Raw genomic sequence first — 27,889 nt, forward strand, 5'->3', positions numbered from 1 at the left:
TTGTAAATGTAAACAAACTTGTTTGTCTTAGCGATTGACTGAACAAGAAGTAGGACTGAGTGGACTTGTGGGCTCTGAAGTTTTACATTGTTTTGTTTTTGAGTGCAGTAATGTAACAAAAAAAATTTACATTTGTAAGGTGCACTTTCATGACAAAGATTGCACTACAGTACTTGAATGAGGTGAACTGAAACATACTACTTCTATTGTTTATCATTTTAGTGCAAATATCTGTAATAAGTAATATACACTTTGATTTCAGTTACAACACAGATTACAATATATATGAAAATGTAGAAAAACATCCAAAATATTTCATAAATGTCAATTGGTATTCTATTGTTTAACAGTGCAATTAAAACTGCGATTAATTGCGATTAATGTTTTTAATTGCGATTAATTTTTTTGAGTTAGTCGCACAAGTTAACTGTGATTAATTGACAGCCCTAATATATGTGTGTGTGTGTGTGTGTCTGGGTGTGTGTGTGTGTAAAATATACGTATGGACAAATTCTGCTTTTGTTTGCACTGGTGTGAATGGGAACAGAATTTGGCCAACAATACTTATATTTGGTACAATATTTTGATTTTAATTAAAGGCTAAATTCTACCACTCTATTAAAGATTAAAACCTTATACCAAGAGGAATCCCATTAAAAGCAATGGGGCCACTCACAGAGTAAGGTACTATTAATGATGAGTAAAGATGACAGAATCTGTCCCACAGTGTGTTTTTAATCACTAGTCTTGAGTTTAGTTTAGAATTTTTTGCAAAATATATTTTACACGTCACTATGTGCATCTTTCAGCAGAAGTGGAGATTTCCGATTTAGACATACAGAGAATTCCACTCTCAATACAACTAAATAAAGTCCAGGTTTTCCAGCAACCCAATAATGTTCCAAATTCCTTATCCGCTTAAGCAAAAAACCATGGAGAATATTTTTACTCTTAGGGTATCTCCTCATGACTCCCTAAATTACTCCTCATGTTCACCCAACTAAAGCCCAGTCTGTGCTCAGCCAACTGGAGCTGACAGATATTTTTCTAATTTTGATGTCATAGCAACTAGGCCTGTGGAATTAAGACAGCACTATAGCTGTCTGCTGAATCTGAGTCAAGAAGCTAGGATGAATAATATAAATGTACTACAGCAATGGTGTTTCTACTGCTGCATTAAAGGTCTGGCAGTGTTTTAATTTTCAGGACCCTATTTTTATGGCTTGATTTTTTGAAGGCTGATGATTTTTAACAGATTTTTTTTAAAATAAAGCAGTTTAGCTCTTTTTATGCCTGATCCAAATCTCATGGACATACTACCATTGACTTTAATTGTCTTTGGTTGAGGCCCTTAATTTTCAGAAGGGTAAAAAAATTAAGTTAACTGGTTCTGGTTCTTTTTGATGTATTCTCTGAAGTGCAGAATGGCTGTATTTTCCCAAATGATTAGCTTAGGATATGGAATAGTAGCTTTGGGTATATAAATGACAACAAACTAAATAAAATAGTGTCTTTCTTCTTCAGAGGTTTCAGTAATGAAAAGATTGGCAATTGTATCTGATTACTAACCATATGCTAATATGGATATATGTACTAATTAGTCAAGTTTCTACAGTCCTTTGAAGATGTAAAGCACTGTATAAGTGTTAAACATTATTATGTGCCTATATTCTGTGCTCATTGGCTGAGAAAAACAGGAGAAATACACATCATAATTTTCATTTAAATTTTGTAATTCTCACTCCTTGTTAAGAGATTGCATATTCTGATAAAGCTCAGATTTCTTCATAATTTAGAGGACATAGCTGCATAAATAGAAACAATCATTTCTGCTGTTCTACACAGCATCCTCTTATTTGAAAACTAATTGAGTTCACTAGCTGCTGGGGGAGCACACATATTGACAGCAAACAAAGATATGTCCAGCTTTTCCAAACAAGAAAATTATCATCATTTTCCTCTCAAAGGAAAAAGGGCCCCATGCTCCCCTTTGACTCCATGACAGCCCTATGAAACCCTGCAAGGGGCAGACACGAAGGAAGGAGTGATGGCTCCATGACATGCTCAACTGGGTTGGGAGAAGAGGCAAAGCCCTTTCCTGGAGTCTGAGCTCAGTGGGTAGGGAGAGAGTGTAAAGGGACGGTGTAGGTAGGACAGGGGACTCAGGAGGAGGTAGCAAGGGGGGGAAGGAGTAGTGGTTAGAGGAATGGAAGAGTACTGAATGGGAGAGGATTGAAGGGGGGCACTGACATATCTAGCCTGCAACTGCTGTGTGGAAGCGAGAGCTGCTAAAGGCAGCACTCAGGGAGAAGCTACCGGCTGAGGGGATTGGGAGGAGTTTTTGGAGGTATGGTGAGTTAGGGCCATGCTGGTGGCCAAAGAGCACTGTGGGGCGGGGGGGGGGGAATTCCAGTCTTAGTGGGCTGGGAGGGAGGTTTGGCTAGTGGCCGAGCTATTGCTGGGATTACTGAGCTGTCAGGGCAGCACTGCTGGGAGGTTCAAAGAAGCAGCTGCTGGCTTAGCCATCTCAGCGGGGAGGTGGTGAGAGGCGATTGGGGCAGTGGTGCCTCCAAACACCCCCCTGAAAGTAGGCCTGATGTGACCATTGTATGACACTTTTTAATTTTCTAATTTAGTGGGGCTCGTGGAAGGCAATGGATTGGCAGCTTCCATCCTCTACTTAGTCACAGAGCAAGTATAGCACAGGCAGCGGCACATGCCACTGACACTCTGTTACAAATATACTCCAAGCCTGGCACGAAGGACCATCTCTAGTAGGGGAAGGTTAGTTCAGTCTTCCTTCCCATTCACTGTCAGGCCTTTCTGCCAAGAAGGCTAACAAGGCTTCACATGGGTGAGGTTTTTCATAGGAGTGGTGGGTGACATTCTGTGGCCTGCGCTGTGCAGGAGGTCGGACTAGATGATCAGAGTGGTCCCTTCTGACCTTAGTATCTATGAATCTATGAATCTAAGGCTGCTCATGTGATAGTGGATTTAGTGATTTGGAGCCCCCATCCATTAGGGGCTAGGCTGAAACCACCAACTCATTTCTCATAAACCACTCAACAGCTGTCAACCAGTAATCCCTTCCAGCTCCATTGACCTGGGGAAATTTTTACCTGTAGGTGAAATACTGTATCTCATTAGCAATGCCTTCAGCCACCCATCACATACACAGATTTAATAGAAGCTGTTACAACATTAAGATTTGATTTAAACACACAAAAGCTAGAAAATTCAGGACTCCTAACCTCAATCCATCCCTGTTTGTGCCTCACCATAAAACAGTTCTTCAAACAAACAATGGATGCTTTTAACTTGTCTTAATGTGTTGCAACGGATGGAAACTGAGCCTTAATACTAACTCTCCTGGCAGAATCCCATTTTTACTTTTTGGTTGTTTAATTAAAGCAACGCCCTAGCAAAACCCAATTGCTTGGATGGCCTGAATATTATACCAATGCACTTTTCATTAGATGACCTTACTTTTGAGTTTAAGAAACCTTGGGTTACCATTGGGTTTGGCTGGAAGTCTTGCTTGTGAAGATTATGATCACATAATATACAAAGCCTACTTGATCTATGCATGCGTTTTAACTAAATATTCAGACAAAGGGCTGTCAACCCTCCAGATTGTCCGGGAGTCTCCGGGAATTTAATCTTTAATTGAAGATGATGTCATGTGATGAAACCTCCAGGAATACGTCCAACCAAAAACTGGCAACCCTAGTTCATACTGAGTGGTAATTGACTTAACACCATTAAATTTGCTACACTTGGTAGATTGGAGAAACTTGTAAAGGTTTACTGGAGCTTTTAAAGTTTCACAAACAGTCATCCTTTTCATGAGATAAGAAAATGTCATGATTCTTGTTAACTCTTATAAAAGCACATGTACATGTACTTTATTCTGAAAAACTAAACAAACAAACTACCGAAAACAACAAACCACCTCATACAGAGGTTTCCTTTCTGAAATGGCTTTGCTGTTGCCATATATTTCATACACAAAGAGATTCAGTGGCATATTACGTAAGATCTCACAGTTTACATAGGTTTCAGCCCAGTCATGTTTTACAAGTATTCTCAAGTTGTCTGTTTTTTGCCTTAGCCTGATAAGAAAACAAGAGAAAGCTATAACTCTTACCCTTTGTAATATCCTTTCCCCACACTATGTCATGAAACACAAAAGGATGAACTTTAACTAGTCAAGTAATGGTTACAATAAAAAGTGATGATGTGCCCAAAGTACAGGTACAATACGTTCCAAAACATTTCATTTGTAAAGAGTAGCCATGTTAGATGTTGGCAGAAGAATACTTTATTTTAGGAGAGTGGGTGTCTTGCTTTATAAACAAACTGTTTTAAGGGAGCTATCCAGGTAAGAATGATTAGATTTAAAGAAGCTTTAGCTCAGTGGTGGGCAACCTGCCTCACTCCCGCTGCGCCATTCACTGGGAGCAACTGCAGGTAAGACTGTGCCCCAACCCCCTGCCCCAGGCCTGAGCCCCCCCTGCCCCAACCTGGAGCCCCATCCTGCACCCCAAAACCCTCATCCTCGGTCCCACCCCAGAGCCAGCACTTCCAGCCCAGAGCCCTCACCCGCTCCCATGCCTCAACCTTATGCTTCAACCTGCAGCACTCTCCTGAACTCCGAATCCCTTGGCCCCATCCCCCAGCCTAGAGCCCCCTCCTGCACCCAAAATCCCTCATTCCCAGCACCAGCCTAGAGCCCGTACCCCTTCCTGCACCCCAACCTCTTGCCCTGAGCCCCCCAAACCCTCCTGCATCCCAGAGCCTGCACACCCAGCTGGAGCCCTCATCCCCTCCTGCACCCAACTCCCTGCCCCAGCCCAGAGCCCCCTCCCACACCCTGAATCCCTCATATCTGGCCCCACCCCAGAGCCCACACCCCCAGTTAGAGCCCTCACCCTTGCCCACACCCCAACCTCCTGCCCCTGCCCAGTGAAAGTGAGTGAGGGTGAGGGAGAGCGAGCCACCGAGGGATGGGGAATGTAGTGAGTGGGACGGGGGGGTGCTCAGGGAAGGGGGCGGGGCCTTGGGGAAGGGAGCGCGGCTAGGGTGTTCAGTTTTGGGCAATTAGAAAGTTGGCAAACCTAAAAGAGATATAGGGACAGCTCAGTAGCCCCAGTGAGGCTGTTTTGGGCCCAAACAACCTTAAAGCTGGCCTTAATGATCAGTCAGAGATTCCTTTGGTTGGGGGCAACCCCTGGCTGGTGTATAGCTGACAAAGCAGCTTTTTAGGGAATATACTGGGGAAGGAGGAAGTGTAGCCTGAGCACACCGTGCTCCATTGATGCCCAGCCAACATAAAGCCCCCCATCCCCTTGGTTATTACTTCCCTGAGCTGTTCTAATTTACTCTGGAGGGACTGATGAGCCAGGGATCAGGGGAGCATGAAGGTTTGGCAGCTTTGCTCCCTCTTAGGTTCTGCGTCAATTCAGAATTAAAAAGATAGTTACAGGTTACATATCAGATGTGGCTTTTTCTCCCAGAGTATCATTAGAACGAAAAACACATTGGTAAACAAAGTAAAGGGAGCAGTTGATGTTAATGAATGTAAAGACAGCATGAATATTTACCTAGATTCGAATAACATGGCACTCTTATATTGCACTTTTCATCTCAGAGTGTTAAAGCATTTTACAAAACACTCACTAATGCAAACTCAATCCCATGAAAAAAAATACTGGTGGGTATAGCCCCATTGTATAAACAAGCATAGGGGCTGGCTTCCTCTGGGCCCGGGGGATAGGCGCGGTGCTCAGTCCCCTGCTCCATTCCAGACCCTGCCCCCACCTCCTTGCCCTAAGCTCCCACCCCATCCCGCCTCTTCCCACCCCTGCTCTGCCCCCACCACCACCCCATCCCTTTCCCCAAATCACCTATGTAAATAAGTACCCAAAGGCACAGAAAGATGGGATTTGCTCAGTGTCACATAGCAACTGAGGCCTGCTCAAAACTAAAAGGATAGGTCAAACCAGCTACATTGCTCAGGGGCAGGGCTTAATTTGGGCCACGGCTTGCCAGGGCTGAGTCCTAGCACCTCTCGGCTTGGCAGTTTATAGCCCTGGCCCCTCTGGGCTTGCTGCATCAGTTATGAAAGTAAATACATTGCTTGAGTCCTGGCATCTAATTGCTTGAGCCCCGGCACCTCTTTCATTACAAATTAAGCACTGCTCTGGGGTGTAAAAAATCCACACCCTTGAATAATGTAAAACCAACCTAACCCATGGTATAGACAGCGCTAGGTTGACAGGAGAATTCTTCCACCAACCTAGTTCCTGCCTCTCAGGGAGATGAATTCCTACACCGATGGGAGAACCCCTCCCATCAGTGTAGGTAGCTGAAGTGCTTCCATGACACAGCAGCACCATTGCAGCTGTGCCGTTGTGGCATTTCAAGTGTAGACAAGCCCTAAGTGGTAGAGCTGAGAAAGGAAAGTAGTGCCTTGACCCACAGTCCACTGGTTTAATCACTAGACTATTTTCCTCCTTGGGTAGATCTGCCAAGAGGCAGGGGAAGGACTAGATCAATTAGCTTAAAGAGTGAAACTGACAGTCGCTAAAAGGTGTCCCAACACAGTTGTCAGCCAGGAACACAGTAACTATGGGTATGTCTACATTCAAGCTGGAAGGTATACCTATGCTAGCTCTGGTCAGACTCCCATGCTAAAAACCGAAGTGTAGCCATGACTGTGCAAGCAGCAGAAGGGGCTAAACACCCTACCATCACATCTGAGACCATCAGCACATACTGCTATTTTTAGCGTGCTAGCCTGATGGGAGCTAGTATGCGTACGTTTACTAGACCTGGAAATTGCCCCTTCCAGCTTCAGTGAAGACATACCCACTGATACAGAGAGTTGGAGTTTAAGCTAGGGAAGTGGAAGAAGTAGTGAAGTAGGGTTGTGATAATAGGGCCTACAAATTTACCCGATTATGAGCTCAGTTGTGAAAAGGGAACGAGAATTCATAAAATGTCACAATAGCTTATAACTACATATGTTGATGAGAAAAGTGCAAAGTGGAGATAGACAGACTTTATTAATCCATACAAAAAAGGACTACTAGTATAATTCAAGGACTGTGTTATCATCATGCTGGTAAACAAGAGAAGTGTGGTAATGGCAATCAATGGACCACATTGGATGGGTTGGAAATTAGGCCTACTTGGTGAACAAAATAATGAGGGGAATGGGCTATTCCACCCACCACCCATTTTGGGATCCTTACAAGAAAATATTGGGGGAAAATATCCAGAAGAAGCAGCAGCTGTCTGCCAACAACCACTGCACCAAATTTTACCATCACTGATGCCACCCCAACTGTCTCCTGGGGCCCAGAGGTCTACTGTAATACTGTTGGGCCTTCTTCATCCTGATTTTGAGAGATGTTCTAAACAAAAAGAGACCCAGATGACATCACCATCTCTACCTCCAACGGCTCTGGCTAAATCCCAGCTACACCTGGGATGTGAGAATTTGTTTCCTTCCCCTTTCCAGCCATATTTCTTCTCTTTTCTACCCGCCTCTTCTTTCCTCTAAGAAAAGTCTGGCTTAGCCAGCCATGACTGTATATTTGGCAACATTCCTGTAAGCCTGTGACCAGAAAGAGGCAACCAAATGGAATGCCCTAGCAATTTGACACTGGTACAAGTTTGCAAGGCCTCAGAATGGCTATTAAGACAGTGTGCCATACATTTGTTTTTCCAGCAGTGAGGTTGCATGTGAGAGTCAACATCAGAAACAAAAAGAAAACGAGTACTTGTGGCACCTTAGAGACTAACAAATTTATTGCTAATAAGTGATGGTCACATAAACACCACCCTATACCAGAAACCTACTGAGCGCTATGCCTACCTATATGCGTCCAGCTTTCATCCAGACCACACCACATGACCCATTGTCTACAGCCAAGCTCTACGCTACAACCGCATTTGCTCCAACCCCTCAGACAGAGACAAACACCTACAAGATCTCTATCAAGTGTTCTTACAACTACAATACCCAGCTGCTGAAGTGAAGAAACAGATTGACAGAGCCAGAAGAGTACCCAGGAGTTACCTACTACAGGACAGGACCAACAAAGAAAATAAAGAACGCTACTAGCCATCACCTTCAGTCCCCAACTAAAACCTCTCCAATGCATCATCAAGGATCTATAACCTATCCTGAAGGACGACTCATCACGCTCACAGATCTTGGGAGACAGGCCAGTCCTTGCTTACAGACAGCCCCCCAACCTGAAGCAAATATTCACCAGCAACCACACACCACACAACAGAACCACTAACCCAGGAACCTATCCTTACAACAAATCCCGTTGCCAACTGTGTCTGCATATCTATTCAGGGGACACCATCATAGGGCCTAATCACATCAGCCACACTATCAGAGAGTCGTTCACCTGCCCATCTACTAATGTGATATATGCCATCATCTGCCAGCAATGCCCCTCAGCCATGTACATTGGCCAAACTGGTCAGTCTCTACGTAAAAGAATCACACAATCTACCTATATGCCTCCAGCTGTCCATTTGTATGTGGACACAAATCAGACATCAAGAATTAGAACATTCAAAAACCAGTCGGAGAACACTTCAATCTCTTTGGTCACTCAATTACAGACCTAAAAGTGGCAATTCTTCAACAAAAAAATGTCAAAAAAAGATTCCAAGGAGAGACTGCTGAAGTGGAATTAATTTGCAACTGGATACAATTAACTTAGACTTGAATAAAGACTGGGAGTGGACGGGTCATTACACAAAGTAAAACTATTTCCCCATGTTATACCTCACCCCCCCACACGTTCTTGTCAACTGCTGGAAGTGGCCCACCCTTGATTATCACTACAAAAGGTTTCATACCCCCTCCCCCGCTCTCCTGCTGGTAATAGCTCACCTTTCCTGATCACTCTCGTTACAGTGTGTATGATAACACCCATTGTTTCATGTTCTCTGTGTATATAAAATCTCCCCACTGTATTTTCCACTACATGCATCCGATGAAGTGAGCTGTAGCTCAAGAAAGCTTATGCTCAAATAAATTTGTTAGTCTTTAAAGTGCCACAAGTACTCCTTTTCTTTTTTTGGATACAGACTAACATGGCTGCTACTCTGACACCAGAGACAGAAGCTTCATTTTCTATTTTTGCTGCTCTTTTCTCTGTTCTCTTTTGGGTGTTTGTCTTGTTTTGTCTTCTAGGAAACGGGATCAAACCTTAACAACAACCTCAAACATCTTAACTAACTTTTTCTCTTTTCCTCCTACAGGGAAAGTGGTTCCCATCTAAGAGACTATTGATAAAGGGTTTTTTCTTTCTAAAGACTCTCCACAGTTAAAGGGAAAAAAGGGATGTTGTTAAAATGAAAGCCTTACTTAACATTTTACATTTCAAATGCTTTAACCTTTTCCTCCCTTTTTCTGTATCTTCAGTAAAAGATTTAAAAGATTTTTAGTGGTTCTGTCTGCCATGGTACTAAGCATGCTGATGTCTCTATATACCAAAACCTGAACCTGTTTTAAAAAAATGCTAATGTTGGACAGTTACTCTCTTATGTGTCTCCTTTCCATGTGGAACATAGGGCCGATTATGAGCTCAGTTGTGAAAAGGGAACGAGAGTTCATAAAATGTCACAATAGCTTATAACTACTTGCCATATTTGGTCTCCTGCTGCTGTCTTAGCTTCTTCCCATGTCATTTTGATAGCTTTCAGTTCTACTTCTATTGTGTGTTTCCATGTTTTCCTTGATCCACTTTGTCACTTCTTGCCCTCGGGGATCCAGTCCAACACCTATCTTGTTATGTTATTCTTGTCTTGCCTCCGTGTATGTCCTAGCTCTTTTCGTTCCATAAATTTCCTGTACTATTGGTTTCTGTTTCATCCTCTTCCAGAGTTCTTTGTTTGTTTGTTTTTTCTGGCCATCTGATATGGAAGATTTCTATATGCAGCAATTATGAAAACTTGGGAGTTTAGATAGTAAGGATCTAATAAGACAAAGTTTCAGTGCCATATAGTAAGACCAACTTTACAATGGTGTTAAAGATTCAAAGTTTAATTTGCAAGGCAAGTTTTCTGTTTCTCCAGATCGGCTTTAGAGTTATGAAAGCATGTCTGGCTTTCACTGTTCTGTCTTTAATGTCTTTGTCTGTTCCACCTGTTGTACTTATAATGAGGCCAATATGTGAAATATCAGACCTCTTCTCTGTTAGTCCTAGAAAGTATTATTAGTGTCCCCTGTTGGGTGTTCATTCTCATAGTTTTCTCTGTGTTGATTTTCAACCCTACTAATTGTGCACAGGCCTGGAAATCACATGTTTTGGCTTGCATGTCTATAGGGGTATAAGATTACAAGTTGATGTCATCTGTTAAATCAAGGTTGGATAGTTACAGGGTCACGTTAACACCTGTGTCTCGCTGGGCCTATATATTCCCCAGGGCCATCCTTACCCATACGCAAAGTATGCAGCTGCGTAGGGCACCAGGAAATTTGGGGCACCAAATTTCCTGGAGCCTTGCGCAGCTGTGCGCTGTTCCAGCCCCTGCTCCAACTCTTGCCCAGGGCCCCCGCCCCTTCCCTGCCCCAGCCCTGCCCCCGCTCCCCTGAGCTCTGCAGCCGGGCTGGGCCTGCACTCACCGGCAGCAGGAGTGCAGTGACCCAGCTTCCGCCATGGCACTGGTGAGTGCTCTGGGGTGGTTCCCAGCTGTCCCCCCCAGACATCCCCCCCCCGCTCCTCTCCCGCAGAGGCCTGGGGCCCGCCCCCACCGCACTCCACAGAAGCCTGGGGCTCCCCCTGCAGGGGGGCTGCGTAGGGCCCCGGAATTGCTAGGGATGGCCCTGTATATTCCATCAAAATTAATACAACAGTAGATGAGGTGAAGATGAACCCAAACTCATAAAGGGAAAAAACTATCAATGTAGGCTTAGTTAACTCTGCCTCAGATGGGGGAACTGGACAACATGATCTCTTGAGGTCCCTTCCAGCCTAAACTTCTGATTCTATTTATACTCCATCAGTGTAAACTATCATTGCTCCATGGAAGTCAGTGCTGAAAATCTGGAAGTATATATTAAACCAGGGCTGGAAAATAATGATCAGAGACCTACTAGCCAAAGAAATCAACTTACTATCCAGAGGTCAATACATAAAATCATATTAGCAAACAAAGAGACAAACTGGTAATAATAAGCATGTTACAAATGTTTAGACAGACAGAGGGGGTAAGTTATCCCCAAGGCACCTGGATAAAGAACTCCCCAGGCACCTGGATAGCACAGTGACAGAATCTAGACAGACAGAAAGAGGACCAAGGCCAACACTCCGGGATCCCTATCAGGGTGCAGTTTCTGGACACTCCTTAGGAGTCCCACCTCTCGCTAGTAGGTGCCTGATAAATATATGAAGCCCCCTATTCCTCTCTGGGATAGGAAGAAGGTGGGAGCTTTTCCTCTCTCTCTCTCTTTCCCCCCCCCCACCCCCAAGCTATAGCCTCCTGAATGTGTATGTATGGGGACTGAGAGTATGTGGGGCGATCCACTACTTCACTCTTTCCCCAGCCTTCTGTTTTGCTACTTCTGCCCTGCCAGATATACTTTAGCAGAGGACCTTGCGGTAAGATTACTGGGAATAAAATAAAATAGCACTGACATTTAAAAAGGCTGATTTTGCTTTTTTTTTTACTTTTGTTAATCTTTGAAAATAGCAGCACTCTATTTGATAGTAAGTGCATGTACCACTCAGCTCCTATTCTCGTTTCATTATATAAAAATGTTTGCATTGGATTCCTGTGATATTAGAGCAAGTGCCTATGGATCTGGCTGATATATAACCCGCACTGTGACTGTATAGCAGGGACAGAGCCAAGTGAGGAAACTATGATGTGGGAACAATTGACTTAAATGCAAATATCAGGAAGGCAGGCAGACAGCAACATCAATAAAAAGACATTAAGATGTGGCAAAGAAATGATGTTAAGGCGAATCTGAGTTGTTTTTAGGATGCTTGTCAAAATCTAAAATGAATAAAGAAAAACCAGGAATTATGGCTATTTTAACAAATGTCAGTATTGGCCTGTATCATCTCAGTGCATGGGATTGCCACAGTGTAATGCAGCTATTTAAGAAATCCTTGCATATTGAAAACAGACTTTGTTCCCATGGATAGGAAATCAGACCACCTATCTCAAAGTATTTCACGCCTATCTCTCCAAACAGCTGTGCATACTGTATGCAGCACTCCCACAATAGGCTATGTAGAATGTTATCCATTTCCATTTCTTCTCTTTCCTCCAGAATTCTGCAATAATTTCCAAAATGTATCCCATGCACTGCTGGAGAAAGGCTAAGCTAGTGAAAGAGATGGTAAGCAGAACCCACAACTTTTTGGCTTGTCGAGATCCAAAATGAAGAGGAGAAAGATGACATTTTATTAAGAAACCAGCAGAAAGATCCACATGATTGTCAGGGATGGTAAGATCACATTTAAAACTGCCAAAAACCTAATCAGAACAGGATGTCAGGGTTAGTGTAAAGGATTCACTTTTTTTCCATTTGTCCCGATAATCAGTCTCTGTGCCCCTTCTCCCCAAGTAAATGAAATCAATCAGCAGGGATTTCTGTAAAATACATAAAACAGTCATCTTCCAGACTCTACCAGAAGACAAATGATTCCAGACATTGGACTGCAGCCATTTTCCCACACATGCTACAATGTTTTGTCATCCATATTGGGCCATAATGTTGAGTGGTTTTTTTTTCTTTTAAGTCTACAGCCAATGCTTCCACTACTGGCATGGAGCAGACAGTACATTAGAACTATTGCAACAAGTTATTTTTCTGTACAAATTGTAATAGAATTGTCAAATTCCAAATAAAACAGCCTCCTAGAGTCTTGCTTGGAACTTTCATGCACCTCTGCTATTGCTAATGTAACCTTATTATTCCAAATTGGAGTCTCAAAAACCTTTTGGAATTAGGCAGACCAGACCAAACATAAACCACCAAATTGAATGGTTTCAGAGTAGCAGCCGTGTTAGTCTGTATTCGCAAAAAGAAAAGGAGTACTTGTGGCACCTTAGAGACGAACAAATTTATTAGAGCATAAGCTTTCGTGAGCTATAGATGAAGTGAGCTGTAGCTCACGAAAGCTTATGCTCTAATAAATTTGTTAGTCTCTAAGGTGCCACAAGTACTCCTTTTCTTTTTTCACCAAATTGAATGGAACACATCCCTAGTGCAAATAGTGCAAGCCTTATTTGAAAGCATATCAACATCAAACAATAGAATTGCTTACAACATCATATACAGTGCTTCATACGAAGGATGGAAGCTCTCAGAAACATATAACAAAAGGTGCTACGCAACGTGCATTTTAAAAAAATATTCTAATTATTGTTTTTAAACAAGTCCTCTGTAAACAGTAAAATATATTTTGTGAAGCACTATAAGATTTCTTCTGCTTTAAGAAATGTGGAACAACATTCTACCCTGAGTTAAATCAGGAATAATTTTCTGTGAACTTACTCCTGATTTTACACCAATATAAATACGGGAAGACTTTAGCCCAAGGTGTTTATACATTGTAGTTCTAGTTAGTCTATAGTTATTTGGGTGGGAACTCTCTTCTCCTCTCCAACAATAGTATTCTTATCTACGCCCTTCAGCTCACATCTGGGACCAAGCAAGCTTTTCATCAAAGATGCCTTTCAGAAAGATTACAACATAATTCTTGTTCACTACAGGAGATGCCCTTAAGTTAATTAAACAAAATCCCCCCTTCTGAAGTGGAGGATTCTAGCAGTTTGAAAGTTTGTTTGCAAGTTTTTTTTAAACAAGCCATCTCAAACAGATAAGCCTCTTAACATCTTTGAAGTAATTCAAACCTTTTAAGTAAAAGATAGGCTACAAAGGAGACAGGACTGTTTTCAAAGCTGAAAAGCTCCTCAAAACAGTTTTAACTGTTGTACTAAACACCCTTACTACAATATTTAAACTACTGTCTACAAATATCCTTAGACTTCACTGTACCTTTGAAACAAAATCATTTTCTTCTGCACTTCATTTTCTGGTTTCTTGAAACCTGTTTCTCAGAATCTGACAGATGGCGTCTCTGTCACTGAGTGCAGCTTCCTCCTCATTATTTTGCCAGCTAATGTTTCCACGATGCTTAGCTGTTGTCTGTGGGGCTGTGCTCTACATCATTTCTCGTCTGATCAATGCTCTGCTTGGTTTTAGGTTGGTTTCTAGTCCCGCCTCCTGCTCTTGAAGAAATGAAAACTCACAGCTGAATTTTTTATAAATCATCCCTTTTAACACTGGTTGTGCTACTATGGCAAATACTACAGGAAAAACCTGCTGCTCCATCTCAAACTTGAAAAACAATTCTTCATCTTAATGGTGTACACATGAAAGTCAATCATGTATTAAAATCACTAATACTGGAAAATAGTGGCCAGATCATTGTGACCTTCAAGGTTTAGGAACTAATTAATGTAGCACAGCACTCTGCTCTATTCCAGTGGGAGGATATGGCAAAATACACTACTTCAGTCAATTGTACTATATAATGATTTGCTCAGAATCATAGGCTGCCGTTCTTAAGAGATAAATTTACACCTACAATGCAAAGTATTTTTGACAGCCATTATATTGGATATGCTCTTATTCCCTGCCACTAACAAGATTGATCAAATAAGAGGTTATACTGTATATGCTGGCAGCTCCAGCTGCAAGGAACCCTTACCATCATATTGACTCAGTGTGGGCAGAGACTCTCTTTACTTTTCTTGTGAAGCACTGAACACATCATCAATGCTTAACGAATAATAGAATACAGTATGTGCTACCAGTTAATTAGCACTACAGCCTATATGCCAAAGGACAAAACAAATCAGCTCTTCAGTTCATATCAATACTCTACAGTATCTTAATTCTCACCAACTCCTGTCAAGAGAAAGTGTTACTGAAACTAAGAATTACTGCAGAGATCTATGTTAGCCACCAGGTATAGTCTGAATGAAAAAATAAATTCAGCTAGACCAGGGGCCTCAAACTTTTTCATACTGTAGATCACTTTTTCACAGAGAATATCTGATGGCCCATCTCTCCCTCCTAATCCTATTGCATAAACTACCTCTATTAGCAATTGAAGAATGGCCCTGTGGGAACTGCAGCAATTGTTTGTAACCCACTGTTTGATGTACCCTATTTGCCCTCCACTCAGTTAGGATCAATAGTAGGTGAATTACCCACAAACAGCTATAGGTAGCCCTTTAGCTCAAGTAGTAGCTCTCTACATATTACAATGTTGAAGGTTTGGCATTCAACCCTGCTTCTGGCCCATGATGGACATTGCCACATTTCTATGCAAGTACTATTAAGAAAGAGGAGAGGAAAGTGATCAAAAACAGTCAGCATGGATTCACCAAGGGCAAGTCATGCCTGACTAATCTAATTGCCTTCTATGACGAGATAACTGGCTCTGTGGATGAGGGGAAACCAGTGGATATGTTGTTCCTTGACTTTAGTTTTTGACACGGTCTCCCACAGTATTCTTGCTAGCAAGTTAAACAAGTATGGGCTGGATGAATGGACTATAAGGTGGATAGAAAGCTGGCTAGATTGTGGGGCTCAATGGGTAGTGATCAATGGCTCCATGTCTAGTTGGCAGCTGGTATCAAGTGGAGTGCCCCAAGGGTCGGTCCTCGGGTGGGTTTTGTTCAATATCTTCATTAATGATCTGGAGGACGATGTGGATTTGCACCCTCAGCAAGTTTGCAGATGACACTAAACTGGGAGGAGAGGTAGATACGCTGGAGGGTAGGGATAGGATACAGAGGGACCTAGACAAATGACAGGATTGGGCCAAAAGAAATATGATGAGGTTCAACAAGGACAAGTGCAGAATCCTGCATTTAGGATGGAAGAATCCCATGCACCGTTACAGAGTAGGGATCGAATGACTAGATGGCAGTTCTGCAGAAAAGGACCTAGGGGTTACAGTGGATGAGAAGGTGGATATGAGTCAACAATGTGCCTTGTTGCCAAGAAGGCCAATGGCATTTTGGGCTGTATAAGTAGGGGCATTGCCAGCAGATCAAGGGATGTGATCATTCCCCTCTATTTGACATTGGTGAGGCCTCATCTGGAGTACTGTGTCCAGTTTTGGGCCCCACACTACAAGAAGGTTGTGGAAAAATTGGAAAACGTCCAGCGGAGGACAACAAAAATGATTAGGGGACTGGAACACATGACTTATGAGGAGAAGCTGAGGGAACTGGGATTGTTTAGTCTGTGGAAGAGAAGAATGAGGGGGGGATTTGATAGCTGCTTTCAACTACCTGAAAGGGGGTTCCAAAGAGGATGGATCTAGACTGTTCTCAGTGGTAGCAGATGACAGAAGAAGGAGTAATGGTCTCAAGTTGCAGTGGGGGAGCTTTAGGTTGGATATTAGGAAAAACTTTTTCACTAGGAGGGTGGTGAAACACTGGAATGTGTTACCTAGGGAGGTGGTGGAATCTCCTTCCTTAGAAGTTTTTAAGGTCAGGCTTGAGAAAGCTCTGGCTGGGATGATTTAGTTGGGGATTGGTCCTGCTTTGAGCAGAGGGTTGGACTAGATGACCTCCTGAGGTCCCTTCCAACCCTGATATTCTATGATTCTATGATTCTAAGAGTTTAAGGTTTTTTTAATCTCCTTGAACATGATTGCACAGATGGAAACTGAGGTCAGCCAGCACACTGGGACCAGTAAGCGCTACACGAACCACCAGTAAGTGCTTCATATACCATAGTTTGGAAACCATTAAGCCAGGCACCTATTCAAATACTCATCTTTCGGGAAGGCTTGGTAGAAAATTAGGAGACAACCCGCGCCTGCCGATAGTGTGGAGGGGAGGAGTGAGGGCACCAGGGTTCAGCAGTCTTACTGAGCAAGCTCAGTCCAAGTAAGCATGCTCAGTACAAGCAAAGCAGCAATTTTGGGGGGGCCAGATGACCCTGCATGCCCCCCACGCATCCTCTGATAAAGCTACTGCTTTGTCAATAGGCAGCCATAAGACAAGTGCTGAGGGCACTGGTCCACGAAGATTTAGATTTGAAGGGCTGCAGCTATAGGGCTCTCCTGTGGATGGACTGGCTGATCCATGCCAGTAACATGATGACAGAACAGTAGCTGCACTGCATATATTGAAGGGAGGCAACAACATCCCTATCCCACATTCATAGATGTAAAGAAAACCTTTTTCATAAATTTTCTAGGGCCATTGTGTGTGCAATAGTTATCTGTCAAATCACATGGGACTCTGATTAAAATTATTTGCTTTACCTTTAAAATATACTTGACGTTACATAAATGAGACCAATCAGTAATAAATACCCATTTGAATAATATTTACAGAATTAAAAAAATAATGTTAAAACAGAACAGATTAAAGGCTTGCTCCCATACTGTGACATCCTTTGTATACACCCAGGACTGGGTACTGACCTACAATTGAGAATGTTCTGAGCTTGCCTCCTCACCCACCAGTTCAAATCTGGCCTCTCTAAACAGCATCTACTCAATGTAGCTGTTGTGATTAGGTGCAGAATGAGAGGTAGCCTCTGAAATCCTGTTCTTCACTCATTTATAATTCTAGTAAATGAGGACCAGAATTTTAAATGAAACAGGAACTTAACTGGCAGATAGTGTACAGAGCTGGACACTGGTATAATATGCTTTGTTGGTCTGTTCTACCTAAAAGGCCAGCTGTGGTTTATGGGTTGACCTCAGGATCAGTCCAAGGTAAAGCTCATGGCAATAGTTCAAGCTTAAGGTGATGAAGATGTGGCTCACTGCACAGGTCAACAGCTAAGAAGAATGAATGCCTCTCTTGCCAGTTGAAGATTAAACTGATTCCTGGCCCCTGGAGTCCAGGAGAAGATACAAATCCAGTAGAAAATAGAGGTTGTGAACCACCTTTACAGTACGAGGCAGATATTAGAGCTCATGGAAATTTATCAATCAAAAAAATGTAGTGGTGGAAAAATGGGATTTCATTGAAAATGAAATTTTCCACAACGAAAGATAATTTTGATTACATTTTGACTAGACATTTTGAAACAAAACAAAACCTTTCATTTCAGTTTGCAAAAAACAATTTTTTTTCAAAATTTCAAATTTTTGTTGTTTCTTTTTGCCACTGAATGCAAAGAAATGAAAAATGTCTACAGTTTGGGGTCCTCCCCCTACATACACACAATTTTCCCTTTCTTTTTTACCTTTTTCCAATCTGTAACTTTTCCAAAGTTGGAGAAGTTTTGAAAAGCTACAGAATTGAAGAAGGGGGCAAAAAGGGGAGTTGGGAAATAGAGGCATCTTTCAGACATTCTGTCACATTCACCAGCAAAGAAGAAAAAAGGGAAGAAAGCGGGAGACAAAATCTGAAATTTTGAAAAAAAGTGTTTTGGTTTTCAAAAACTCAGTTGAAATGAAAATTTTGATTAAAAATCAAACCAACATGTTCATTTCAAATTTTACAGTCAAGTAGAGATTATTGACTGAACATTGTTGAAAAATTTCACAGGAAAAAAGGAGTCTTTGGCTACCAGTCATAACAGACCTCCCTCCCCTTAGCTGAGGGTAAAGGTCCCATTTCCCTGCTCCCATCAACTAACAGCACTGTTGTGCCAGACGGCTCTTGTGGGAGCTAGCTAGATTTTTTTTTTAAATCACTCACAGTCTCAATGTCTATGTAAAGTAGGACAACAGTACTATCTACATTAGATAAGGAGATATAAACTGGGATGCATTTGCGTTTTTGATATTATAAAATTTGTACTATGAAGGATTAAAGTATGCACAACACATCCCTTGCCAAAATTCCACATTTTTTCAAGACCTCTGTCATTTTTCATTTCCTGAATTAATTTGTGCCTTTCAATTATTTGTCCTGGTGGGAAAAAAAGAATCCATGGTGGGTTTTTTTTTGGCATATCTCTATGTCACATGTAGTCCCTTTACCAGCCAATATAAATGTTTTCTAACTCTAAATTCAGCAGCTTGAGTCTGGCATATGAAAGTTAAACGATCTCTCTCTGCTTTACACATCATCCTTCAGAGCTACTGCTGCAAAGCCTGCACGATTGCTAAAATAAAAGAGACAAGACTGCAGGATTTGCAAACCACTTCCATCAGAGACATCCGATACACAAAATGAGTCACTAAAACTGCAGAATGTAGTAAAACTGTAAGTAAATTCCATGGGAGCGTTTCTCAAATGCAGCCACCATGGCCACATGCGGCCACCAGGAGGCTTTTCTTGCAGCCACAGCCTTCCGGGTGGTTATTGGTGTGGGGGCAAAGAAGTGGAAACACAAAAGCTGGAGGAGTAGGTAGCCAGCGAGTTTCCCACCTTCCCAGAGGCATTGGGGTTGGGCTTCAGCCCGGGGGTGGCAGGCTCCAGTCACGGGGCTTTGAGCTCTGTTCCCCAAGGTCACTACCCCTCCCCCCCGCTGCCTTCCCTAGTGCCCCATTGCCCCTGGCTCCCGCTGCCTCTGTATCCACCTCCCCATCCAGGGCTCAATTCGTCCCCAGGATTGACAGGGCTGAGTAAGTCTTCTGTGAAAAATGATATTTGTGTTTGTTAAAAAAAAAACAACCAAAAAAGCAAAAGAAACAATAAGAAAAAAGACAAGAATGTGCAAAGCACCTTATCTGTACTTCTGTTCTGTTTAGGTCCAGTAAAGAATAGAGACAACTGTACATTATTTTTATTATTGAGTTTGCAAAAAAAAAAGTCCTACATAAATAAAATTACAGTTATTTGGGCATGTATATGTGCGTATTTATTTGTTTTTCCTAAAGTTAATTAAGTATTTTAGGAAAAAGGGTCAGAGCGGCCACCAGAAGAGTTGGTGGCTGCACTCTGAGGCCACCAAAAATTTTGTTGTGAGAACCCCTGCTCCAGGGTCTAAAATATCACTTAAGGTATTTAAACGACATGAGCTAGTTTAACTTGTAAATGGCAGAGCATAATAATTTGTGTAAGCTGATCCAAATGATCTACAGAGCTCAGGGACAAAAACTCTTGGAAGTGTTGTATGATTCAAACATTTTTTTAAAAGTACATATTCATATGTTAATTTCTGGTTTGCTTAAGGGGATAAAAATGTCTTGCTCACAGCAAAAAGTTAATTGGGTGTCATGAAAATCAGTAATTAAAAAACACCACAAAAAAGTTCAGCATCAGCATCTGTCCTCAAGACGCAATACACTAAGGAGCTGGCACGGTATTGCAGTTGCCAAGAAACTGCATCTAGTAAAGTTATCTTTTCTATTGGGAGGAAAGTAGGAATTCAAGAGCCATATGCAAATGAAATGTGTGATGACACCAATCGTAAACATAACTATGGCTTAAAACTTAAGCCTGATAGGTCATCATCAGTCATCCTAAAGCAATTAACAAACAATATGCAATTCTCCTCTTCTACCACTGAAGTGAAGCTGCCTCTGGTGTGAAACACGCCTGCTATTTACCATATGCAGCAATGCTGCACAACAGTGCAGGATAGGAAGTTAAAAACAATGTATCCAAATTAAACTGTAAGGGAAATAGAGGTAGTCAGTATGTAATTACCCCTACTCCTGCACGAAGTACTATGGGACCTTTAATAGCCTGAAGCAGCTGTCCAATTGCAACACCTGTAGAAACACAATGCTCCCTAAACACCCCACTGGACATTAGTTCAGAGCTATCTAGAAAAGTAGATCACCACCTCGTGTATTAGCAACAGTAGCACCTCAGGTTTTCTTTGAGATGCTTGCACCAAGTACTGCTATAGCCTGCTCTTGCGAAATCTGAGCAGATCATAGCCCATGCTGATATTTCCTCATTCTCCACCCTCAGGAGAACTTCAGTTAATGATGCATCATTGATTGTGCAATATCCCTAAACATAGTAGTTTCTTGCTGCCTCAGGCTGTAATTATTTGATATTATTTATCTAATGAGTCTACTCAATTCCAGAGTATTTTGTATTAATAAATATATAAATAAATATGGCATTGCCTTATCTAGTCAAGAGCTCCAGAACTTATGGTATCTTAAAACAAACATTTCCTTAAGATGTGATCAAAATGTATTTCCAGAGCATAAATTCAAATGCAGAAAGGTTTTTATTATGGCTAGCAAGTATTCTAGACTGCTAAACCCCTTGCAGGAAGAGCTCAGCACTTCAGGATTCAGATCTGAAGTATGCATGGCCCTAAATACTCCATGGCAGCTCTAACGCTGTACTGTACTTGCTTTTAAAAGTTCTTAATCATACTTAGTGAGACTGGAACCAATACTGCTTGCTTAAGATTAGCTACTCAGTTGCACTCACAATCCTAATAGAGAAATCATTGAACTTATATGACACCAACATTTTCCGGTTCTTCCCCTCTCACTACTTCATAATCCTATTAAAATGTCAGCTTTCACAATACTGCCACACACATAGGACCTAGCGCCCTCTGCTATGACAAAAGCAACCCTGAGCTAGGCTAACAATTTACAGGGCCTCTTTAAGAACTCTCACCAACTGGAAACTACCATGTGCCCTTGAGAGATTTCAGCATGGATTTTCATGGAAACAACTCATCACGTACGGAGATTATGTATAAAAACAGGAAAATACTTGCTCTTTGAGGTCCTACTTGAGTGTTTAAAGAGAAAATTTGCCGGCAGAGTAATCACAAACATTCATTCTGACAAATTGCTTACACTGTAATTTTATGATGTAATAATGATCCCATCATGGGTTTATTTTAAACAAGCATCTGTAAGAGGAGAACAAATGTCTGGGTTACCAGTAGTGCCGATTAGGAATTTTCTGACAAAATATTTCTCTGTAAAAAAATATCCATTAGCTGAAACAGAAACTTTTTGTGGAAATATTCCAGTTTCAACTAAGCTTTCATTGGAAAGGTTTCTGAAATCCACGATGAAATTTCTAATCAAAACCATAGAAGGAGACCAAAACCCCATAGTAACCCACTATTGAGGGCACTCTGCTGGGATGTGGAAGATCTTGCTTCAAGTCCCTGCTCTGAATCAGGCTGAGCAGGGACTCCAACCCGGATCTCCCCCACCCCAGTTGACTTATTCTGGGCTGGACCTTGCTCTTTTTTGTGTATGTATGCACACATGTGGAAAAAACCTTGAAAGATCTTAGTTTCATCCCGATGTGGAACCAGAAAATATTTGAAATCTTGAAAATTTTCACAGGATGGAAAAACCATTTCCTGCCCAGCTCTAGTTGTCAGTGAATGAGTGATTCCTCCAAACTCATGTTGACTGAAGAAATAGGAAAGGAATTTGGCGTGTGCTTATTTCATAACTTACAATCTTTAAAACAAAGTATTACATTACTTGCAGATCCTCTGCATTTGAATGGAGGTAGACAAAGTTTCCTATGCCTGTGGTATGACCTTTCACAAACTAATAGAATTAATATTTGATTTTTATTGGTAATCTATATTATTGGTAGTCTATATTATTGACATATTTGTTTTCTTCAATCACAAGTATGCATGCAGATACCCCCCCAAAGCTTTATAAATTATATTTCTTTTTCAATGATCTTTCAGTTTTCCTTTCAATCTGCTTTAAAGAGAAAAACAAAAAACTGACCGAGCTCTAGCACCATAAAAGTATTGATTTTCACTAAGATGTTTCATCTAAAATAAGTCTTGTTTTAAAAAAAACTTAACTACATACTCTAGAACCGCAGAAATAGGTGTCACACCATCATTTATAACCGCTACAGCCAACTTACAAGACCTCACTGTAATCTAAACATTAATAGACTGAAAGAACCTCTGGGGAAAGAGTTTGGAAAACTATATGAACAGTTAGGCGCAGGGAGATTTGACTTCATTTATATCACTCTTCTACCTTAAATTTTCACAAACAGGAGTGATGTCCATGAGAACGTCAGGTCACATTAGCCTTGTCCTGCTCATGTCACCTTTCACTCTTGGGAAAGTCACAACGTTTTATTTCAGTGTAGTTGTAGCCATGATGTCCCAAGATATTAGATATTAAAGAGATAAAGATGGATGAGGGGTCTTTTATTATAACATGTCCTTTTAATGCCATCAAACTTTTTAGAGAGACAAGATGGGTGAGGTAATATCTTCTTTTGGACCAACTTCCTGTTAAGTTTGACTTCCTCTTTCTTCATTTTGTTAAGTTTCCATTTCAGACTGTAAAATTCTATAGCTACCACTGATTTTTGGAACACTGCAAACAATGGAACATAGAGAATTTTGCAGTTTGAAATAGAAACTCCACAACATGAAGAAAAAAGGAAGTCAAACAACGGGAAGTTGGTCCAATAAAAGATATTACCTCACCCACCTTGTCTCTCTAAAAGTTTGATGGCATTAAAAGCTCACACTGTAGCGTTACTTTCAAAAATTAGTCTTTCGAAAAAAAATTTAAACTTCCAAATATTCCACACCCAATGGAGAGAGGAAGGACAGTCCAGCATTTAGGATACAAGCTAGGATGTGGGAGTCCTGCACTCATTATCCTGCTCCACTATAGACTTCCTGTGTGTAGGCAAGCCACTTAACCTGTCAGTGCCTCAGCTCCCCCTCTGCAAAATTAGGATAATACTTCCCTACCTGACAGGAATGTTGTGAGAATAAATACATTAAAGATTGTGACATGTTCAGATACCTGGATGATGAGGGTCATATAGGTACCTAATATAGACAGTTCTTCAGGTACAGTCTTTGTTCCAAGTAGAGTAACCTAATGGGCTTATCCAACATAACACTATTAATACTAAACCAAGGTGTTTTCAATGACATGAAGAGACAGCTCCTCCTGCCTCTCATGAAACATTTGTCAATAAGCCCCATTTAACTCTGGTGTGTTTGTAATCACTGCTCTTATAAACTGTGGACAATCTAAAAATGAAAAGGCAAAATAAGCCTTGTTATGTGCTATGTGTTGAACTGGACATTGCCATATTGCCAATGTTCTGCTTATAGCACTGATCTTCACTTGGCAGTTAAAGGACAATAATCAAAAGGAAATCAAGACTTCATTCTCAGCATCCCTTCAGGTTTATAAGTGGTGACAAAGAATTTTCTTGTAATGATATAAACTATACTACAAAAACAAAAAGGAGGACTTGTGGCACCTTAGAGACTAACCAATTTATTTGACAATAAGCTTTCATAAGCTACAGCTCACTTCATCGAATGCATTCAGTTGAAAATGCAGTGGGGAGATTTATATATACAGAGAACATGAAACAATGGGTGTTATCATACACACTGTAACGAGAGTGATCAGGAAAGGTGAGCTATTACCAGCGGGGGGAGAGGGTATGAAACCTTTTGTAGTGATAACCAAGGTGGGTCATTTCCAGCAGTTGACAAGAACTTCTGAGGAACAGCCGGGGTGGGGGGGGAGGGAGAAATAAACATGGGGAAATAGTTTTACTTTGTGTAATGACCCATCCACTCCCAGTCTTTATTCAAGCCTAAGTTAATTGTATCCAGTTTGCAAATTAATTCCAATTCAGCAGTCTCTCGTTGGAGTCTGGTTTTGAAGTTTTTTTTGTTGAAGAATTGCCACTTTTAGGTCTGTAATCGAGTGACAAAAAGATTGAAGTGTTCTCCGACTGGTTTTTGAATGTTATAATTCTTGACGTCTGATTTGTGTCCATTTATTCTTTTACGTAGAGACTGTCCAGTTTGGCCAATGTACATGGCAGAGGGGCATTGCTGGCACATGATGGCATATATCACATATACTAGCAACACAAAAAGAATGCATCCGATGAAGTGAGCTGTCTAAAGCTTATGCTCTAATAAATTTGTTAGTCTCTAAGGTGCCACAAGTACTCCTTTTCTTTTTGCGAATACAGACTAACACGGCTGCTACTCTGAAACTAGCAACACAAAATGCCCTTCACACCTACCACCCCCACGTTCATCTTCCAGTGTTATTTGAGAGACCTACGTTCTTGGGAGTCTATATCAATCAGCTATAACAATGACCAAATAATATTGAGAAAAAATGTGCACTGGTAACATCCAGTTTTCCCTCAGATCCATTTACAGGTTAAAAGATACCTGCAGTTTGAGCTGTTGTCCACTAGAGGCCGTGAAGAGCTTATATTCTTTCATAACCAGGATTCTCAGAACCAAAGAAACAGGAAGACACAAGAAATGTTCTCTCCAAGCACTAAACATTTCCATACTAACAGCATGACACATTGTTGGCAGCCACCTACTCTCATATGTGCAGGAAGGTTCAAGGGTGCTCTGGGTGAGAATATAACGGTATGGTGCAGCTGGTATTAAAGAAGCTCCCCTTTCTAGACAACACACATTTTAAGGAATGAGCAGCCATGTATAATTGGCCACTTTTAAAATAAATGACTCCTTTTGAACTAATTATATAAGGCTACTGCAGTCATCAAGGAGGATGTAAAAATAGTTAGGATTTAACAAGAGCAGGTTAAGCTAGCTTCAGTAGAGCACTATAGTAACAACGATACTTATGCATAATAATTGAAGTGAGGGTTGACCTCCTGGGAAGATTCCTGAGGATGTTTTTTTGGGATCCAATTGCAGAAGAGTATGTGCATTGGGGAAAGAATAGGTACCAATGAATCAGAAGAATGTAAACAAGATATTCAAAGATAGCAGTCTCAGATGGACTGCCAAAAAAGGGGATATCACCTTAAGAGAGGCTGCAAAGGCAAACAAGAAGGAAGCAGATGAGAGCCCTCAGGCAATGGGAGAAAACTAGAACAGCTGGAGGATGTAGAAGGAGATCAGATGCTGCACACATGACTGACTGGGACTTTAGTCACAAATAACTTGAGGGCAAAAATGACAAGTTGCAAAAATTAAAACAATAATAGGTTGAACATGATACACTCTTCCTGATGAAAAAAATAGCAAATAAACAGGCCATGTGAAGGTGGGTGGCTGGAGAAAACGGAGTAATTGAAACAAGATCCCCAGATAAAAACTTATCATACCAACCCATTAGCAACAAAACAGACCGCTCCCCATGCCCAGAAAACTGGAACATCAAGTTGTTATATCTGCACAGAGTTGTGTGTGTGCATGGTGCTGTCCAGACAAACGGACACCACCCCAAGGAACTTATGATCTATGAGCACAATCCTGCAGTATGCTAAATGCCTCCTTGGAGAATTGGGTACCCTCAATTCCTTTTGAAGACAATGAGACCAACCAACAACAACAAAATCTGCCTTTACAACAGACCTTTTTCAGGATTACATGGGCCAGGGTCTACATTAGGAGCTTTGCCAGTACACCTCTGCTTAAATATTATTCCAGCAAAGTGCTCCAAGCATGGATGCAACATATACTGGCAAAATTGGTCTTTTGCTGGTGTAGCTTATTCTAGCCCCTCAAATGAAATAAGCTATACTGGCAAACGTGCAGTTTTGCTGGGATAACTGTTTCAACATGGTTTTGCCAGCATAGCTACGTGGATCAGGATCACACCTCATCAAACCCCTGACCAACAGAGCTATGCCAGCAAAAGTTTGTAGAGAGACCTGGCAGCTGAACATCTGAGGTCATTTCTGGGGATCAGGCCATTATTAGGATATGTTATTGAGAGATAATATTACAAACTGATTTCAATAGGAGTTGGAGGAGCACAGCACCTGGCAAGCTTGGAGTATACAATCTACGTTGATGCATTTTCAGAAACTTTATTTGTTACAGATAAATTAGAAATGATTAGGTATAAAAGTAGTTCAGATCATTCCTTTCAAATGTGCATTAACTTGTATTTCTAAACACTGAATTTCATCTGCCTTTCTGTTGCCGACTCTCCTAGCTTAGTTACATCCCAGTGAAGTTCCTCAGTCTTCTCTGGTCTTGAGCCACCTAATAATTTGGTGTCATCTGCACACATTGTCACTTCGTTGCTCACTCTTTCTCCAGATCACTCATAAATATACTATATGACATTTGTCCTAACATAGAATGTTGGGGCACTCCGCTAATAACTATTGGCCATGATGAAAACTGCATTTATTCTTAGTCTTTGTTTTCCGTCTTAGAAAGTTTTATTTCCATGACATTATTTTGTCTCTTAGACCATGAGTAATAAATTCCCTTAGTAGTCTCTCATGAGAGACTTAGTCAAAAGATCTAAAAGTCCAATAAATGTAATACTGTTTTAACTCCATTTGTGAAGATGGTCAATTTTTATTTGCTAGGTTTGATTAATTTGCTAGCAGAATAAACATGTAGGAAGTTGCATGAACATTTATATATTTAGAAAAGGGTCTAAAAATATTGAGACAGAGTCTCAGCTCATGCTAACTGCTGATTTACACCAAATGAGGATCTGGGTCATTATCTCTTATTGACTTGTAGGTACTTCAAAACTATGGCCTGGACCCTGAGAATGAGCACAGGTGTTCAGGCACTATGTAATCCAATTAAGGCTCTTTAAAAGAAAATTATTTTTCTGATGTCACCGAAGTTATACTTAATGGGTTTACAGTTATTAGGCAGTGTGGAAATTTTTCACTTAGCAGCTTGCTGCCAGAAATGTAGCAAAAGACAAGCACTGAAGTCCTTGTGAATCCCACAGCTGTTGTGATTTTTCCATATGAGGGAGGACCAGTTGCCTAAGGCATTTCAGAGACATGCAAGAACACAGAAAGAGTTATTAATACTGGAAGTGAATTTGCAATTATTGAGCGCAGATGGTCAGTCCACATGGTGAATGAGCCTTAAATCATCCCTACTTAAGACTATGGCAAATGATAAAACAAGCCCAATTCACAAAAATAAACCCTTTATGTTAATAGGGTATAATTAAACATA

General features: G+C 41.2%; 1 protein-coding gene across 8 annotated transcripts in view; it reads right to left on the bottom strand.

The window, feature by feature from the left end:
- Positions 1-27,889, bottom strand: part of STARD13 (StAR related lipid transfer domain containing 13) — a 493,680-nt gene that overhangs the window by 93,097 nt on the left and 372,694 nt on the right. Inside the window, exon 1 of one of the 8 annotated variants that reach the window (XM_038387631.2) lies at positions 14,051-14,242. The exons of the other annotated variants lie outside the window; for them this stretch is intronic. The gene's annotated coding sequence lies outside the window, so the exon portion shown is untranslated. Of the gene's footprint in view, positions 1-14,050; positions 14,243-27,889 lie in introns of those variants that run through there. 8 annotated transcript variants of the gene reach the window in all.

Source organism: Dermochelys coriacea, chromosome 1, assembly GCF_009764565.3.
Source record: "Dermochelys coriacea isolate rDerCor1 chromosome 1, rDerCor1.pri.v4, whole genome shotgun sequence".
In the NCBI taxonomy this organism is placed as follows: Eukaryota; Metazoa; Chordata; order Testudines; family Dermochelyidae; genus Dermochelys; species Dermochelys coriacea.